Source organism: Chionomys nivalis, chromosome 3 (assembly GCF_950005125.1).
Source record: "Chionomys nivalis chromosome 3, mChiNiv1.1, whole genome shotgun sequence".
NCBI lineage: Eukaryota > Metazoa > Chordata > Mammalia > Rodentia > Cricetidae > Chionomys > Chionomys nivalis.
The window spans coordinates 38584897-38603036 of record NC_080088.1 but is presented as its reverse complement, the minus strand read 5'-3'; the positions used below and the strand labels follow the sequence as shown (position 1 = coordinate 38603036).

The 18140-nt window shown below is 38.8% G+C and overlaps 1 protein-coding gene across 1 annotated transcript in view; it reads right to left on the bottom strand.

The window, feature by feature from the left end:
• The window catches only part of Col8a1 (collagen type VIII alpha 1 chain), a 131143-nt gene that overhangs the window by 49924 nt on the left and 63079 nt on the right, over positions 1 to 18140 (bottom strand). Inside the window, exon 2 of the mRNA XM_057765927.1 lies at positions 2559 to 2681. The gene's annotated coding sequence lies outside the window, so the exon portion shown is untranslated. The remainder of the gene's footprint in view (positions 1 to 2558; positions 2682 to 18140) is intronic.

The following is an 18140-nucleotide window of genomic DNA, read 5'->3' as shown; positions in this document are numbered from 1 at the left end:
ATGCCATTTCATTGTAGAAAGTGTGGAATACGTGTACCCAGATGTCTGTGGTACATGCATAGGTAATCTGTGCTTTAGAAGATAAAAACTGATCAGAAAAACAGTTCTGCTTAATTGGGAAACCCACAGAGACAGCTGACCCGAACTTGTGAGAGCTCACCAACTCAAGACCTGTAGCTGGGGAGCAAACCAGGCCCTCTGCATGTAGGGGACAGCTTTGCAGCCTGGTCTGTTTGTGGGACCCCTGGGAGTGGGACCAGGATCGATCCCTGGTTCATGAGCTGGCTCTTTGAAGCCCATGCGTATAGTGGGATGCCATGCTCAGTCTTGATGCATGATGGGGGATCGATTCTGCCTCAACTGAATCTGCCAGGCTTTGTTGACTTCTTACCCTTTCAGAGAAGTAGACGGGAGTAGGTTGAGGAGAGGCGGGGGAAGGTGGAGGAGGGAAGGGAGGGGAAACTGTAGTTGTTAAGTAAAATAAATGTCTTTAAAAAAATTAAAAATTAAGGAAAAAATTAGAAAGCTCCCTTGTGTAATTTTGGAAGCCTCAGAGGCATATATAATGGTCTGTATGCCTGTCATAATGTTTATATTATTGATGTGTTTTGGTCATTTTTTTTCTATTGTGTGAAATGGACATCTTTGCAGAATTTAAAAAGACATTGAAAAAACACTTAGACTTTTAGTTCTACGTGAAAGTAAGCATAAACCCAATTCATTTTGACAAGGAAAAAGATGTATACTCAAAAGTTCTTTATTTTTCTCTCAATCAGAACTCTTTCAAATGACTTTCAGATGGTTATTTTCATTAGAAAACCGGTGATTAAAGCTTCAGACACGCCTGAACTTGCCATATTGAGTAACAGTGATTTTTATTCCGACTCGCCGAACCACTACTCTTGACTATTGAATGAAATAGCTCATTGAGTCACTTTCACATTTTACTGCATTTGCACCTTAGTTTAAAAACAAAGAACTTAATTTTTTAAAAGTTTAATAAAATGTATTTTTGATCTTTCTACCACAACTTTCCAAGCAGCTCCCCTCCTATGCCCTGTAATAATCACCTTCTGCATTTTTTATGATATAGCTGAACATTATTATTGTAATTTTTTACTGGGTGAGCCTATCCATGTCCCTGGCAGCAAGAATTTGTTACAAGAAATCCAGAAGCTGAGTTTGTAGCTGGTTGTAACAACGACAGAGTTTCTCTGGGATTTAGCTCATAGCAACCCATGCCATGCCTTTCCCCACTGGTTTCTCCAACAACCTCCATCACCTTGAGTCCTATAATCAATTTGTTGCTAAAACAAACATGCATATTTTATTCAATGACTTTGCATTGTAAGTATTTTATTTGGAGAATGTCTTATTTTGATGAAACCCAGTCCAAATAGTTGGCAGTATCTATATTTAAAATGTAATATCTTAGTAAAATCATTAACTTGTCTGCATTCCGCCAGGTGTTCCGAATGGATTCATATTGAGACAGGTCATGATTGTGTGGTGGGATGCTGTGCCGGATGTGTCTTTATGTTCAAGCAAGTCTCCAGCACAAGAGCACAAAGAACCCGAAGAATCTTAACAGATCAGCCTTTCAATGATAAACTAAAACTACACTGTAAGAAAGTCATTGTGCTGCTATTTATTAGGAGCTCACAAGCCGTGAGTCCAAAAGTCACGCTTAAAACCAGGCCGCGGTAATAAACACAGGGCAGTGTGGCTACTCTGGGATAACGTCTACTTGTCAGAAATGGATGCTATGTTGTGGACTTTTTTCTCCATCAAAGTTCAAAAGCTAATGATGTACTTTATACTTTTTGCTTCTACGGAGACATCACTTAAAGAATAAAAGATTCTGTCATGCTGGTATTACTTTTCACTGTGGATATAGTATGTATCTCATGTGAACAAAACCACATTTGTTCTGTCATGCGGTGCTTCAAACATCCTAGATTGTCCTTGGGAAAATTCAGTCCATATCACTTCAGTCATCTGAAATGAATAATTTCTTCATTATAGCTTATAACTCCAAACTATAAAATATCAGCTGGAAAAAAATGGGCCCAATTAAGAGAAATATGATAATGGTAGAAAAACACATATAGACATGTCTGAGAGATGATAAGATTATTTTAATTTTCCCATTTGCACTGGAATTATTTATTTTACAAATCTCCAGATCTTTTATTACCTAAAATCCTTTGCTGAATCATGAAAAGAAGCTTAAGTTAGCAATTTTTCCCTGTACAATCTAGCTGCTAACATCTGGCGAACACTTGGATACCTACTCTGGTCCTATGGAAATGATTATTCTGAGACTCTATTTCAACATGCCCGGACTTAAAAATCAGCTAGACTTGTACTCTGCATGTTACTGTGATAGTTTCAAGTTTTTTTTCAGCAGTGTAGATAGTATGGGAGACAGGACAATAGCTCTTGCAGAAAGGCTGGGTACCTATCTGCCTAATTATTTATGAACTCCATGGCAACAAGCCTCGGCTTCACCTGTGGACCAACCTGTGGCTGGTGCCTTCCTCCCTCTTCAAACTTACATTTAGACTTGACTTGGCTGGTCAGTAGAATGGAGGATGAGTATTCCTGTTTGCCTCTTCTTGTAGCACCACGGGCCTGGGGCCTGTCTCGTCACAGGATTTCCTTTATTTCCAGAACAGCTTCTGAAGTAGAAAAATGAGCATGCTTTTACTCCTTTGTATGCAAAGTAAGAAGGTAATTATTAGCAACTATATCTTTTTATCACATGAGAATTTGATAGTAGATCCAATTTATCATATGAGAAATTATATGGTAGAAATGTATAAACACATAGAAAATTTTGGCGCACATTCAAGACACAACAGAGATTCTATGTATTGATATGAAGAGAGTGAGCGAGCATGTGTTTTACTTTTATTTAAACAACTCTATGTATACTTTTATAAATAGGTTACTATAGTTTAGATCTGGAATCTTTTCAGAGGCCCATATGTTAAATGACTGTTTAGTCCATGTGGTCATTGGGAGGCAGTGGAACATTTGAGAGGTGTGGCCTAGTAGGAGGATGTAGGTCCCTGGAGGAATGCCCTTGAGGAAACATTGGTACCCTGACATTTCTCCTTTGTTTTTTGGCTATCACAAGGTGAGCAAGCCTCCTCTTCCACTCACTGCCACAATAATGTACCACTAAAAGCTCAAAGCAACAAAGTTAAGAAAGAGCTCATGACCTGAAATTTCTGAAACCAGAACCCAGAAACACTTCTCCTTTTTTAACACATTGGTTAAAGACACACATGTACGAATTTGTACAAACAGATCGTGCACCTTTTGTCTTTATTAGTTTCCATCATCACCATGCACTAAGTTCTCATTAGTTCCGTTCTTGCTGACAAAGATTAGAGACCCTTTGATATGGCATTTACTCTATAGGAAGTCAATTTGTGAGAAAGTAGTCTCCTTTAAGAAAAGTCATGCATTTTCCATCTCATTTGCATACAGTTGAATTAGAAGTTGTTCTTAGTTATCAAAAAGGTCATGGTGGGCTGTGATTTGTGTAAATTTTTTCAGTGCTGACACAACTCCAGCAGATAGACACACTTCATCCATCTCCCCCATTCAGACGATTCACAGAACATGTGAGATCCTTCCCACTGAAGCCAGGTTTCAGAGTTTCACTGATTTTCATAACAGATACTCTCATTTGAGAGTGTGCCTCTATACTCCGAAACTTCTGAAGCTGGTTTATGAAAGAACAAGAGGCTGTCCCTTGTGCTAGGCTGTGGTCCTTTGGAATGTGCACATCTGACGAGTATGCCTGGTCACCTCAGACCACACACAGAAGGCTTATGTCGGTCCTTCACTGTCAGCTCAGTTCAGCCTTCCTTCCACCCCTCACCCAGGAATCCTTTCCCCAAGACCACCGTATGGATGGGCTCTTACTCATTTCAATCTCAGTGTGAACATCACTCTCTCCCAAAGGACCTTCTTTCTCTGCTCTAAAATAAACTACTCACGCTCATGCATCTCTACTCTTGCTTTAATTCTACACTAGCATTAGAACTTCCTTCTTTGTGCGTTATAGTCACTTAAAGTCTGTTTTCACATGAAGTTCTCTTCTCTTCCAGTAACTTTCCTTTCCTTCCCCCTCCCAATCACATTTTCTTTCTCCTTTCCTTGACAGGGTTTCAGATAGCCCAGGCTAGCCTCAACCTCATTAAGTCACTGAGGATGACCTTGAACCTCTACACCTCCTGCCTCTACCTCTCAAGGAACTACGGGCAGGTACCAGCATACCAACCTCTAGTTCCCTACCTGGGGGGCAGTAAACTTGTTTCTTTTAGACAAAAACATCTTCTTGTAACTAGAATTGGGCCTGGCATATGGTTCAGTGTTTTAAATACTTGTTAGACCCCTTATAAATAAACACATCTTGCAATTCTGAAACACAGAACTCAACAGGGAAAGAAAACCAGCACTTGAGATTTTAAACACTTTATTTTCTTTTTAAGCCAGAAATTTTAAACTCTATGGGTATTTTAAAAGACTTTGATGGTTCTGATTAGAGTTAAGTACATTCCTTCTATTTGGAAGAAAAGAAAAACCCACAAACAAAATCACAGCAGCGTAAAATTTTTTCAGGAGTATGATGAGAGCTCCCTCGTCAGATCACATACTTTTGAAACTGTATCACCATTCAGCAAGGCTCTTTGCTTTGAAATGAAGAATGTTTATCTCTCACCAATATTTGATTGCTGTTGAACATGTGGTTATTTACTGGTTAAGGAGAAGTCTTAGTAAAAATACTTTCTTTTATCATTATAAGCATTGAAAACAATCTTGTCTTGTTTTAATTTTATTATTTTGTTTTTTGAGACTGGCTTAATTCAAACATCTAGAATAAGGTGGCATATTTACTGCATTTGGTAAGTGGAATGAGAACTGTTCCCTGTGGTACCACTCATTGTGGGATATAAGAGCCTTGTGGGTTGGGCTTCACTCACCAGGGATGATCTATGATCATAAGATTCTATAGTACTGAGACTTAATTCTATAAGACCATTGAGTATGTTTATTGCTATTCCAAATTGCTATTTATAGTTGTGCCATAACATTTCAGGAAGCATATAATATTTTCTCAGACATCTAGACATAGGTTTCAATACATATATCAATACAGCCTCTCCTAACCAGACTTGAATTTCCAACATAAAGCAAGCTGATGATATTCTTATGGCTTCTGAAGAAAGAGGGGATACATAAATGTGCCCTTTGGGCCAGTTCCTTGCTAATTTTGTTATCTGCCTACTCTCAATTAATCCTACAACTGTGCCACAAATGAATAGAGGCAGGGGGATGAAAGATTCTATATTTTTGCACAGCACTGAAGGAAAAATTTGGCAAACCAGGAATCAGTAAAACAAAACTGCCCAGTCTTATCCCATCAACATCATCCAGGGACTAAATTTCAACTTTTTCAAGGGATACCCAATATTACCTTACTGATGCATAAGTAAGGTATGAGTAAGGCATCAAGAGCACGACCAATGTCCACTGCTTAATACTGCTACAAAACAGTATTGCAACTGCATATTTGAGTTGGTCAGAAAAGGATGAACTTAGGAAAAAAATTGAGTTAGACACCTTGAAGCTACTGGAAGCCAGTCTTTCTTTCCTATAGAAAAGTCTATTGATTTAATCCATGACTGATATAATGTTTAGAAGCAGAGAGAGCCCATTGTCATTTTAATTAACAGAAACTCGAGGCTATATATTATGAATATATTATGAAATTCCTTTCTACTGGAACAGGATCAAATCTTAATTAACAACTGAATCTTGATAAATAGAAGAAAGGAAGACATTATAGGGTCATATTAAGCCACCACCAAGAATCTAGATTGCTAAATCGCTGGCTTTCTTTTAAGCATGATTAGTGAGACATTCATTTCCTCTTTCTTATAAAACACATCAATGGTCTCATGACTCTAGTTATAAAGTTCAAAGGGGCCAATACTGATTGATCTGGGAAAAACAGAAAATACTTGCATCTCTAAGGTATATAGGACATGATTGGATTATAGTACTTTGAAATGGGGACAATAGGAATGTGGAATCAATTATTAAAAATGCAAATGTACTTGAGAAATGGTGACTTTAGTTTGGAAGGCTAGAGGAGAGGAACTTCCACGGTTGGGATCTGAAATGGCCTTCACTATAATTCAAATGTTGATATTTGACAGAAAGTCTCCCTGAGATATTTTTACTGTTGGTACATCTGTCAATCACTTTTTTGCAACATGTGTTATTTCCCGGGGGCATGCCATCTTTACTTAGGAAATAAGAAAGGCACACACTTTCTTAGAAAAGTAAACAATGAAATAACTCTTCAGATAGGCTACAATGTTAAGAATATAATGGTGGTTCAGGCTGGAGAGAAGCCATCCAAATAACGTGGTAAAATAAACAAAGGTTATGCCTTTTTAATTGTAAACAGTTAAAGAGAATAAGATATAAAGTCTTCTTTTATGGATCTAGATATTTGACAATATAAAACAAATCTTAAGCTGAACCAAAATATAAAAAGTATGTAAATTTTTAGGCTTAAGCTAGCTGTATTTTAACATCTTTGCTTTAAGTCATTTTATTATTTCCATTATGACCAGTTAACAATATCTAACTGATTTGGTAATCAGTTAATTAAATGTAAATATCTTACCTCCAACAATCTATTAAACAATTTGTTTTCAAAAGTTAAAGGTTGGCATATTCCGGTTTAATTGACTTTTGTACCTTCAAAACACGTGAAAAACTTCAAATTTATCTTGTTACTGTTCTGTGAAATAACCATGAATTGGGAGAAGGAGGGAGAGGGAAAAAGATTTTCTATGATCTTGGGAAGGGACCAAGACTTTGAAATATCCCAGCAAGAACAGGATGAGAACCAGACCCCAGACATCAAAGCATGGTTGAGGTCCAATTTTGGTGTGGTCATACTGACTTCAGTGTTCTAGATGATAATTTTATTATTATTATTATTTGAATGTGATAATTCTTTCCTCCCCTAACAATGAAATTAAATTGCCTATTACCTAAGGTAAAATTTTGCTTTCAAAAATCTTTTCTACAAAGTAGTTATAAATGAAGTTGTAGCAAGCAATACTAGTGAGAGCTGTTATTTATTAGGGTGTCTTATATCTAGGCTCTGTCTACTTACGTATACTTTATATTTGATTCAGTCTTCATCACACTCCCACAGTATGGCAACATTCTTATTTTTTATTGTTTTTATTAAGTTATATATTTTTATCACTTAATATAATCTTTAAATAATGTATACACACTCATTTTAAAGATTAACCTTTTTAGTATTTTAATTATGAATATGTATGTATATACATGTGTGTAAGTGCAATCATGAATATATGTGTATCTCTCTGTGTGTGCGTATATGAGTATGTAGTGTATGTGTGGGTGTGTCTAGATATGGGTTATGCATATGAGCACAGGTATTCATGGAGGTTCAAGGCATCAGTTTTCCCTACACTTGAATTTATAGGTGGTTGTGAGTTCCCCAGAGTGGGCACTGGAGGCAGAACTCTGGTCCTCTGGAAGAACAGGGTGCATTTTTAATCAAAGAACCATCTCTCTAGACCTTGCTCATCTACATTTTAAAGACAGAAGCTAAGATTCGTTTCATTTTCCCCGGAATGCAATGAATGGCTCTTAGCTGGTGCCTAGAAAATATTTCTTAGATTAAGTGAAATGTCATTTCTTATGCTTACCCCGAGGGATAGATTTCTGTTAGTCATTCTGTCCTTTTAAAAACACAACTTTGAAGATCCCTAAGGAAAAATGGAATTTTTAACCCAACAAGCAAAGTGGAGTGACTCACCCCTGTCTTTCTGGGTGAGTGAGGACCACTGAGAGATAAAGGGAAGATTGAAGGGTATTTTTACAGGGATGGGTGGAAAGGTGGAAATACTAATTCTAGTAAAAATCACTTGAGCTTTCCATGGGTTAAAACCAAAGACATAAGGCAACCAGGATGCTGTGAACTTACAGTCTTTTGTGGGTGCACTAGATACAACAGCCCCAAGTGACCACCAGTGGTCTAAACTGAGAACCCCAACAAGATGGGACTTGCACACAAAAGATGGAAGGTCATGCTTGGGGGCAAACTCCTAAATAAATGCTATCTTGTTTGTTTTGTTATTTTCAATCTCCAACCCCGATTTATTAGCCTTTCCAGTTGCTTGCTCACACTGTTCAATCCCTGACAGCAATTATACTTTGTTTATTCTCCCACACATAGGAGAATCAGGAGGTTACAACGATTCCTCTCTCTGAGGCCATTCTTTACGGCTTTGATCAATCAATGTACAGTATTTTTTTTTTTTAAACTTTGAATCATACCAGGCACCATTGTTGCTAAACAGTCCCACCTGCACATGTGTGCACGGTGTTGTATAAAGTAAATGAAACAGACTCCACACCTTGCCTCTAGGAGCTCGCAATAAAAACCAAACAATTGATAGAGTGAAAACAATGGGCAAACAGATGGACAGCTGTGTAAACAGGGAAACAGAATCAGTTAGAGGATTTGCTACAAAGTGCTAGAACCGGCTGTTCTCGGCGGCAACTGAAGCAAGTGAAATTCTCACTCTGCAGAAAACTTAATGTAGGTTGTTTTGAAGATAAGTTAGGGGAGACTGGTGAGGAAGGAAAGAAGTTTCCCTCTGGACCAAGAGGAAAAGGGTATGTCCCATTCCCCACTGGAAGGGCTCATGTACTGTTACTTTGGTCTCCACTGTTTTCTAAAAGATTTGGTTGTAACCAGCCTGCAGAAGGAAAATGAAAATGTATTAAGCAGTGTACAGCCTGCCAGAGAGATTTCATAAGCCTCCTTTCTTTCCACTGGAAACCAGGCTAAAAAGAAAATAAAAACCAGAATGTATTATAATTGTACATTCCACTTATAACCAACGAGCAGATGCCAATTGATTTTCCAAGGAAATGATTACTTTGGGTTGTTCTCAGGAGCCATGCCACTCGCCATTCTGGGGCCTGCACTGGGCTTGACAGAAATGGAACTGCACCTACCGAGCTCAGCTGAGAGCAAATTCCTGCGTCTCTGCTCCAGCCACCCAAGGCTGATGGGTATCTTTCTTCTTGTAAATACATCCAGATAGGAACTTGAAAACCTCCCCCGGAATCTTTTCCAAGGTTTATAAAGCCTTTGGTGCCAGGGAAAAATCTTTCCATCTCACTTAAATTCTTTTATCTGTAATTTAAATTAATTTCCTCTCTTTTCCTCATCAGAGAGGACACCAGGCATTGCTCCCACCCCGTACCTAGTCATTTCCCTACAGACAACTGAAGCACACACCCGGGCCTGTCCTCAGACACACAGGACTTCTATTTCACGTCTATTTATAATCTTTCTTTTCTCTTCCCAACTTTGTTCTCTGTATTTTTTTCCTTCTATTAGAAACTTGCTGAAGGGCTCTTAGAATTGTCATTTCATTGTTGATTTAGTGAGGATTATTCTACAAACATTGGCATGTCAGTATATTCCATTTCTCTAATCCCCGCCAGGTTTGAATTGATTAGGTCATACAAAAACTAAAGAGCTCCAGAATTTATGCTTCCTCGAAACTGGGGAGATGACCTTAAGACCTGGATGGCCACTGACTTGCTCTTAACAATTTTTTTTTAATTTATCTCAAACATTATGGTGGAAGAATGAGATTTCTTTCTACCTTTGAAATAAAATGATGGATCAAATAATTTTATAGTAATATCCATCTTTAGTACTCAACTGTTCTATGGATATCGTCTGAGTGTTCTTTTGGTCCAGAGAGAAATTATTGACCCTTAATAGTCATTATTTTTGTTCTTGGTGTCATTTTATTACTGATTTCTCTAGCAACAAACTCAGAATTACAACTTGAATTTATCTATTGAATATTTAAATACTTTTAATATAATTTCTCCCAGTACTTTTGGTCAGACAATACATATATTTACCATTGGTTTTTCCACATATTCCATATTTTTTCAGTAAATTATTGCCTGAATATTTTTGCAAAGTCACTGATACCAAATGAGGTGTTTTTGCTTTTGTCTTTTAAGATCAAGTAGCTTTTATGCAAGGAGGAAAGCAGTCTGCAAAACTGCAACTACGAATCTCTTCTGTCCACATGGTTGTATTTCTTCCCTTGCATGCCCAGTGAACTTAAAAAAATGAATCTTTTGAGACTATGCTAACACCCAGATTTCCCTTTATTCCCCAAACTTAAATACTATAGAATTAAAACAAATATAACACTGAAACAATTGTCAAAAGTAGGGCTTTGAAAGCAGTCAGTGGATTTGAGTTTTTTGGAGGGTTGATCTTACTCTTCTGTGATGATCCAGTGTCATTTTTCTCCTCCTTCCCTTTTAAAGCTTGTCACTCCATCCTAGAAAACTCTTTGCCACAATATTCTTAGAGGTTTTGTGTGAAGATAGCTGGGTATGATAGGGACACCTTTCCCTTAGCAGTGTGGCCTATCCTGCCCTTTCTCTAGAAGACACACCGTTCCTATATTCTGTTTGACTTGAAGAAAATGTTACAGATCTAATAGCTAATTAAGTAATGGAAGTCTGAATTCAGTCGTACTCCAGATAAGAAAGCAGAATGAATGCTGGTTGTAGAGTTACATCTCTTTTCACCTGTGCTATCAGAAGTTTATTTATTTTGCCTTAACAAAATGACCTCAGTTTTAAGCCATTTCTGTTTATTTCCTATAAGGATCTCCATGCCTTTCTCCTCCTTTCTCTCAGCCTTGACTTTCAGACTTCTGTGGTGGCTCTGAGGGACCTGAGCACAAGCAGATGTTCTGGACTCTCTGGTTGACCCCTGTCCTGACAGTTTGTTCCATCTTATGCTATGTAGCTCATACTCCCATGTGTCTGAGCTGCTCAGATTTTTTGACCAATAGCCATGCCATGTGGCAGTAAGCCAGCTGTACTGGAGCTGGTGGTGAGCAAGGGAGATGGCATGCTCGTGTTATCATTGTATAACTCCCTATGTTCTGAATGGCTCGGGAATGCTCTCTGCCATTCCTTTCATCCCTAAAGCCCTTTCTTTTCTTCAAGAGTCCTCTTCTGTTCAGTCTCTTTTTTGCTCTCTTCTCATTCTCCTTTTTAAAAACTATGTATTTTAAACTTTATTTTAATTAAAATACAGCTACACCATTTCTCTCTCCTCACTCCAACCCCTTTCTTATTTCCCCCTCCTCTTTTAATTTCATGGCTTCTTTTTCTTTATTATTACACACACACACACACACACACACACACACACACACACCACAAGCTTAATACAACCTGTTGAGTTTATAAAGTGTTGCTTCTATGTGTTTAGCCAGTACCATTTGGTATTTTATAGTCAATGGTAGCTCTTTCGTAGGAAGACTAACCTGCTCTTCTTATTCTTATACATAGTCTATAATCACCAAGAAACCAAGAAGTTCCAGAAAAGGGGGGTTGGGGACTAAGTAATTCCTTATGGAGAACTTCTGTTAGTTTTTGTTTGTCAGAAATTTTACTGTCCTTTAAAGTTCTTGATCTAAAGGATCCTCTTTCCCATCTATTTTGATTCCAAACACTGCTATTGCCTCTTAGTGACAGTTTGGTGCTAGACCCTAGATTTTGGATACATGACTAGGTCTTTCATTTTTCCTACTCTCTCACTAACCATAGAATCATCTCATTCATCCATGGCTCAGGGAGGTAGAAAAGCTCGCTTTAGCTTAGGTTGCCTCACTAACTTGGGTTTTAATTGATGTTAGCTTGTATGATACATGTATATGAATATAATTCCCTTGAAGCTCCCTATTGAAGACCTATGTGTCATTACACTCCTTACATAACTTTATCACTTTAAAGAAAATTTCAAGTTAGCAGAGAGTCATATAAGGAAACTATTCATGAGAATACAGTGTATGGAACTAATAAAACCAACATGTGAAACACAAAATCTAAGAGTTTATACCTTTCTTGTATCTTCCTCTTTCTGAAAATTTCCTATGTGTCATTGAGTATTAGAACTCAGTAAAACGATACTCAGTTCACTTGCTTCCTTTGCTGTGATTTTGGCAGAGAAGTATCTGTTAGTGCAGGAATAATATGGTGTCTGGAAAATGGGAAGGAGTCAATGAGATGGCTCAGTGAGTGAAGGGGCTTTCAGCTAAATCCCATCCCTAATATCCACAAAGTAAAAAGTGAGAACTGGTTCCCACTTGTTGCCCCTTGACTTCCACACATACACCAAGGCATCTACACTGTGACATGTGCCCCACCCATACCCAAAATAAATATATAAATAAATGTAAGAGAAAAATGAAAGAGATTCTACAACTCAGCAGACTTAACTGGAGGTCTGGTGTAGGAGGCCCTTCTGTATTTGGTTATTAAAGAAACTGCCTTGGCCTAGTTGATAGGGCAGAACTCAGGTAGGTGGGGAAGACAGAACAGAATTCTGGGAGGAAGAAAGCCAAGACAGAGACATGCCATGATTCTCCTGCCCGAGACAGATGCTGGTTAGATTCATGACGGTAAGCCACAGTCAAATGGCGATACACATTAATGGAAATGGATTAAGTCAAGGTGTGAGAGTTAGCCAATAAGAGGCGAGAGATAATGGGCCAGGCAGAGTTTAAATTAATACAATTTCTGTATGGTTATTTTGGGGGTTAAGCTAGCCGGGCGGGAGGCGGCCCGCTCCTTCTACTACAGAGGTCCTCTCAGTGATCTTTGTATACCTGTAAGATGTCTGTGTCACCAAGACTGTCAATGACAGGCCTAGTTCTGAGAACAATAGGTGATTATGATTACCATTCTAACAATGAAGATTAACAATGTAGACATTCACAAATGAATGCCAACACTGATCTAGCTTAAAGCAAGTGTCAACTTGGAGGACCCAGAGAACACAGGCAGAAATGGCAGGTGATGTTCAGTTAGTTCCTCCTTTTATAGAGATGAATATAGATGAATGGTGTCTATAAGGATATTTGACACTTGCTATGTGCTGAATTTTATTTGTGAAGTGTAGCATTTACACACTGTTTCAGACAAATATTTCCTTTCTAATTAAGATTTATTTTTTGAATTAGCTTACAAAGCAATAGATTTCCACATAGGGTTTGCATGAATATTCCACATTGGTTGATTCTCTCCCTCTCCCCTTAACGCCCTGCCTTTCACCTTTTACCCCATTTCCCATTATCTCTCTTTCCATTTTTGCTTATTGTCTTTCTCCCCACAGCCCCTTTTTTTGTCACTTGGGTCCCTTTCTAGTTACTTCATAAGCAACATTTTCTATTTATTACACTAAACATAGATGCGATGGCTTCCCTAAGATCATTTAGTCTACCAACGACAAATTGCGATTCAGCTCCCAGGTAGACAGTATACAAACTTATACACTTTCCTCTGGGAAAAACACTCCTGTTTGTGAAGAGTTTTACAGCACAGCCTCACTGATATTTACCATAGCTTCTGGTTGCACACAGAGGTGGGAAAATTCAAAGTCAATGCTAAGGAATTAGACCTGTCGGAAATAATTAGGATTTTGAATTTCCTGTTAGGCTTAGGTCAGAGAGCCAAATAGCATGACTGGAATTTAAAAGGCCCTGAGTAGTCTTATGACTAATAATAGCATTTGTAGTCATGAGGCCGGAGACAAAAAAGGAGCACACAGCAAGCTCTGAGGTCAAGCATTCAGCTCCAGGAGGTTAGGAAAATACTTCTTTTCCTAGGTTCAAATGTCATGCAAAGAAATGCGAATGATTGACTACAGTTGCACCTTCTGCCACTTACTAATAGACCTTCTGGGACTATTGCAAGCCATCTGGTCTACAAACAGGCCACCTGCTACATTTTCAGTCTGGAGTCTACTTACTTGACTCAGCAGTGATAGCACAGAGCAATATTGTTGAAATGCTAATCATTTATTAAGGTCTTTTCTGTAAAGGAGTTTAGGGCATGCATGTAAAATTTCTAGTGAGCGTGGGCAGATGAGACCATGTATTATCTTTTTAGACAGTCAGTTAATTCGCTAATCATTCAGACAAACTTTGTTTTAGAAGTAATGTTTTCCAGCGTAATTCTCTGGGATCTTGTTCAAGATATTCCTCATAGAAGAGTTTTCACCAGCTATAGAACAGGATTCTTCACCAGTGTAAAATTATAATGCCCAAGAAGTCTCAATGTTCATGTACCAATCAATTGCAGTTAATAAAGTATATTAAAAGAAGCATACATTTCATTTTATGTTGTTTTGGACCTATATTTACCAACCTGTGTGTGACCGAGTATGATAAACTGAGATGTGGCATGATATGCTTTAACTAGGATGCCAATAGATGTTGGATAGTAAGCGGTCTGCTGACTGCAAATTCTTACACTGTAAGCAGCCAAGAATCATATCAGTATAATATGTACGATACTAATGGCGGTAGTCCGAGAGTTAAAGCATAAGACCCAAGCCTATTACAGACTCCATAAAATATGAAACCATAACAGACTTTCCAAAGATAAAATATTCAAGAGTCCACTAGTCTTGAGGTTGATTTTAAGACGATACATTTCAGGTCACCTCTCTAATCCTGCTTTTTGTGTTCTCATGTAGTAGTGGCTCAATTAAATCGCTCATTTCATGGAGAGGAATGAAAAATAAAAAGGCAAGATTTTGCTTACTGTCTCATTTTCGTACATTCCAGGGAAATTTTTTTCTCATTGCTATGAGTTTATGTAGCTCTGGCTCCAACTGATGTTTTGCTTGTCCTGAGGTACATGCACAAAAAAGGTACATTGAAAAGCTGAACTCTGATGACAGATACAAATTCCGGAAGCATAAGTACTCTCTTATATTTCAAGAAAATATGGAATAAAAAGAGCACTCACTCTGCTCATCTGGTTTAGGCTCATCCACAAAGAGCCACTCTCAAGAATTGGCAGTGCTGCTTACTGAAGTCAGTCTAGGTTGTACCCTCCCCCATTCCTCATAACTTAATCAACCACAAGGTCTGTCAACTCTATCAATTATCTCACTAATAAATGCACCTCTGATGGACTCCATGGTTAGGGCCAGTCACCACAACTCTCATTTGTTTACCACATCAGTCTCTTAAACATTTTTCCTGTTTGCCTTCTTGTTCTCTCCCCAGAAACCACATGCTTCATTGCAATTATGAGTCAGATCATGTCCCTCCTCTCCCCTCAAATCTTTCCATGGTTTTCTAATGCACTTAGATAAAACTAATTCCCTTGGTTTAGAAAGTTCTCTGGGAACCTCCAAATCCAACTGACACCTGACTGCGCTGAGCTTGTTCCAGAAAAACAGTGCCTTCTTGCTGATCTGGAGACATACCATGCCTGTTGAGGCCTCTAGGGTCTTCCCATCTACAATTTCTTAGGCTTGGAGTCACATTCATTTAAATGTAGCCTTTTCTGGTGTTAGCTAAGCTGTTGTTCCCTTAGAAAGCACCCCTGACTTCCTCCATGTAAAGTGGCTGCTACTTCCTCTCCAAGCTATAGTCTGTTTTCCTATTTATCATGTGATTTTTCTGGTAGACTCAAGAGTTTCTTAAGAGAAGGGGCTTTGCCTGCTCTTTTCTTTGCTGAACTTTACAGTCCGTCTTGGGTAGGATGAAGAATAGGTGGAAAGTTGAATGATGGAGAGGTGGATAGAAATATATTTCTAGGATTATTGCCAAAGAATGCAAAAGGAATGCAAAAGGAGTCACTCACAGGTGGCCAGTAGGTGCAGAATGTGTTTAAACTTACTGTAAGGCTCCAACGCAAAGGTCCCTTCCTCCTATCCTATTTCTTCATTACTTCTGTTGAAATTTTAGGAAACACTAGACACCTAAATGAGTCATTTGTTTCCTCAAGGGATAGACTTTAGAAATGTCTTCCTCCTGGCCACCTGGTTCAAATGATTTTGCTTTCCTTCCATAGCAAAGGGCACCCTTGGGGGAAATAGAATACTGTGTATTGACATCGAGGTGGGTCAAGGTTTAGGAAGTCAAAGGAGTATTGAGTCAAAAACAGATGGTGTAGATAAAAAAGCAGAAAGAAAAGAAAGAAGGAAGGAAAAGACAGAGAGCTGTTTTCTAATCACAGTTGTGTAGTGATAGTCTCTGATACATGGATCATAAACACATATGTTTTAGACATGCCTAGGGAAAGCTATCAGAGGCCCCTATTTATAATGGGAAAGACTGGATTTGTTGTCTCAGTACATCTATGGTTAGACTATTTTAGCTTTTTACCTGGACATAGGACCAGGCTGCCTTCTCCTCCACCTCTCCTCTCATCAAAGTCACAAATTTCCAGGATTCTGTTTTTATATAGCAAACCAGGTTACATAAGAACAATTTTCCTTAATAAGATTAATCCTTGTGGTCAGTCTGGGACATGTTGTATGATTATATTTATTTAATAGAACACTGCTAAATTTTTTAAAATGTATTTTCTTTCCAGAGTTTGTAATACTCTTTTTTTTTTTTTTTTTTTTTTTTGATTTTTCGAGACAGGGTTTCTCCGTAGCTTTTGGTTCCTGTCCTGGAACTAGCTCTTGTAGACCAGGCTGGCCTCAAACTCACAGAGATCTGCCTGCCTCTGCCTTCCGAGTGCTGGGATTAAAGGCGTGCGCCACCACCGCCCGGGTTTGTAATACTCTTAAATGGTAAGTAAAGTAATAGAAAGAGAGGCAACTTTATTCAAACAATACCAGTGGTCCTTGAGAGGGGATTTAACGGAGCTCAGAGCAGCCATCTGGCAGGGTGCTTAGCTCACAAAAGGCTGTCCAGTGGCCAAGGATCAACGGCTGAAAGAATTCTTCGGAGAGAAAGCACTGTGGAGACTATTGCTGGAGGTTTCAAGTAACCTTGCTAAAAGACTTTATAACTTTATTCCGTAGAAGCTCATGGATCCTGTTTTAGGAGGTGCTAAACCAATTGGCATTTAATAAGCATTTGCTTTACTGGTTTCTCTCTTCCTTGGTCTATTTCTTGAAGAAGCACCTGGCATCTCGCAAGGTCCTGGAGCAGCAGGAAGAGAAGAAATATACCCTAGTCTAATTGCATCTTAAAAGTTAAAGAAGCTATGGGGAGTGAGAAGTCTTTAATAGGAAGGCGGGGTTGTTCTTGCTTAAGTCCAATCAGTTCCATGATGTATATTCTAGCTCTGTTATAACCACCTGTGTGTACTTGGGCATATCGTTGCACTGTTATTTACTCTCCTCGTCTCTGAAATGGGGACAATAACAGGGAACTTTCAGGACTGTAATCAGAATTAACTGGCATGTTTGTTGTTATGATTTGATTATGGCATGACGTCCACAGGCTCAGACTTCGAATGCCTGTCTTCTCTGCAGCGACACTATTTCAGGAGACTGGAGCGTTAAGGGAGGTGGTGTCTCAATGACAGAGAGAGGTAAGCTTTTCTAGGTTATAATCTGGCCTTCTGTTCTGGTGTTTCTGCTTCCTGGCTCACCATGAGGTGAATAACCTCCATTCCATACTCCTGCTGGGATGGAAGGGCTGCTTTATCATGCCTTCCTGCCATGACGGGCTAAAACCTTCTGAAACTGTGAGCCAAAGCCAGTATTTCCTGTCTTATCTTGTTTCAGTCAGATACTGTAGTTTCCAGTGTGTGTAAATAATGCCTATATAAGACCCTGGCAGAGCAGGGCCTTAAATCCCAGAGCGACAATTCCACAGCATGACCTGCTATTGCCAGAGCTCTTGTTCGTGTCTTCTGCTTCAGGTAGGACAAGTTTCCCCCAGTTTCTGTTTTCTCTACATTTGAGCCACAGCTATATCTACATGATCCTATCTGAGTGATCACTGTCATTATTAGCACCAAGCTGAGGCCATTCAGGGACTTGGGATCTTTGGCTGTTAAAGCCAAGGGTAATCTAGCCAACCAGAGGAGCGGGTCACTTTTGGAAAAGCTCTATGCCTAGATTCCCTTCTATGAACTCTCATGAAGGCTATGGGATCCTTCAAAGACCAACCGCTGATGAGGCACTTAGAAACATCTGTCTTGTTTCTAGGAAGCTGCTAGATGTTTCTCCTTAGGTCCTC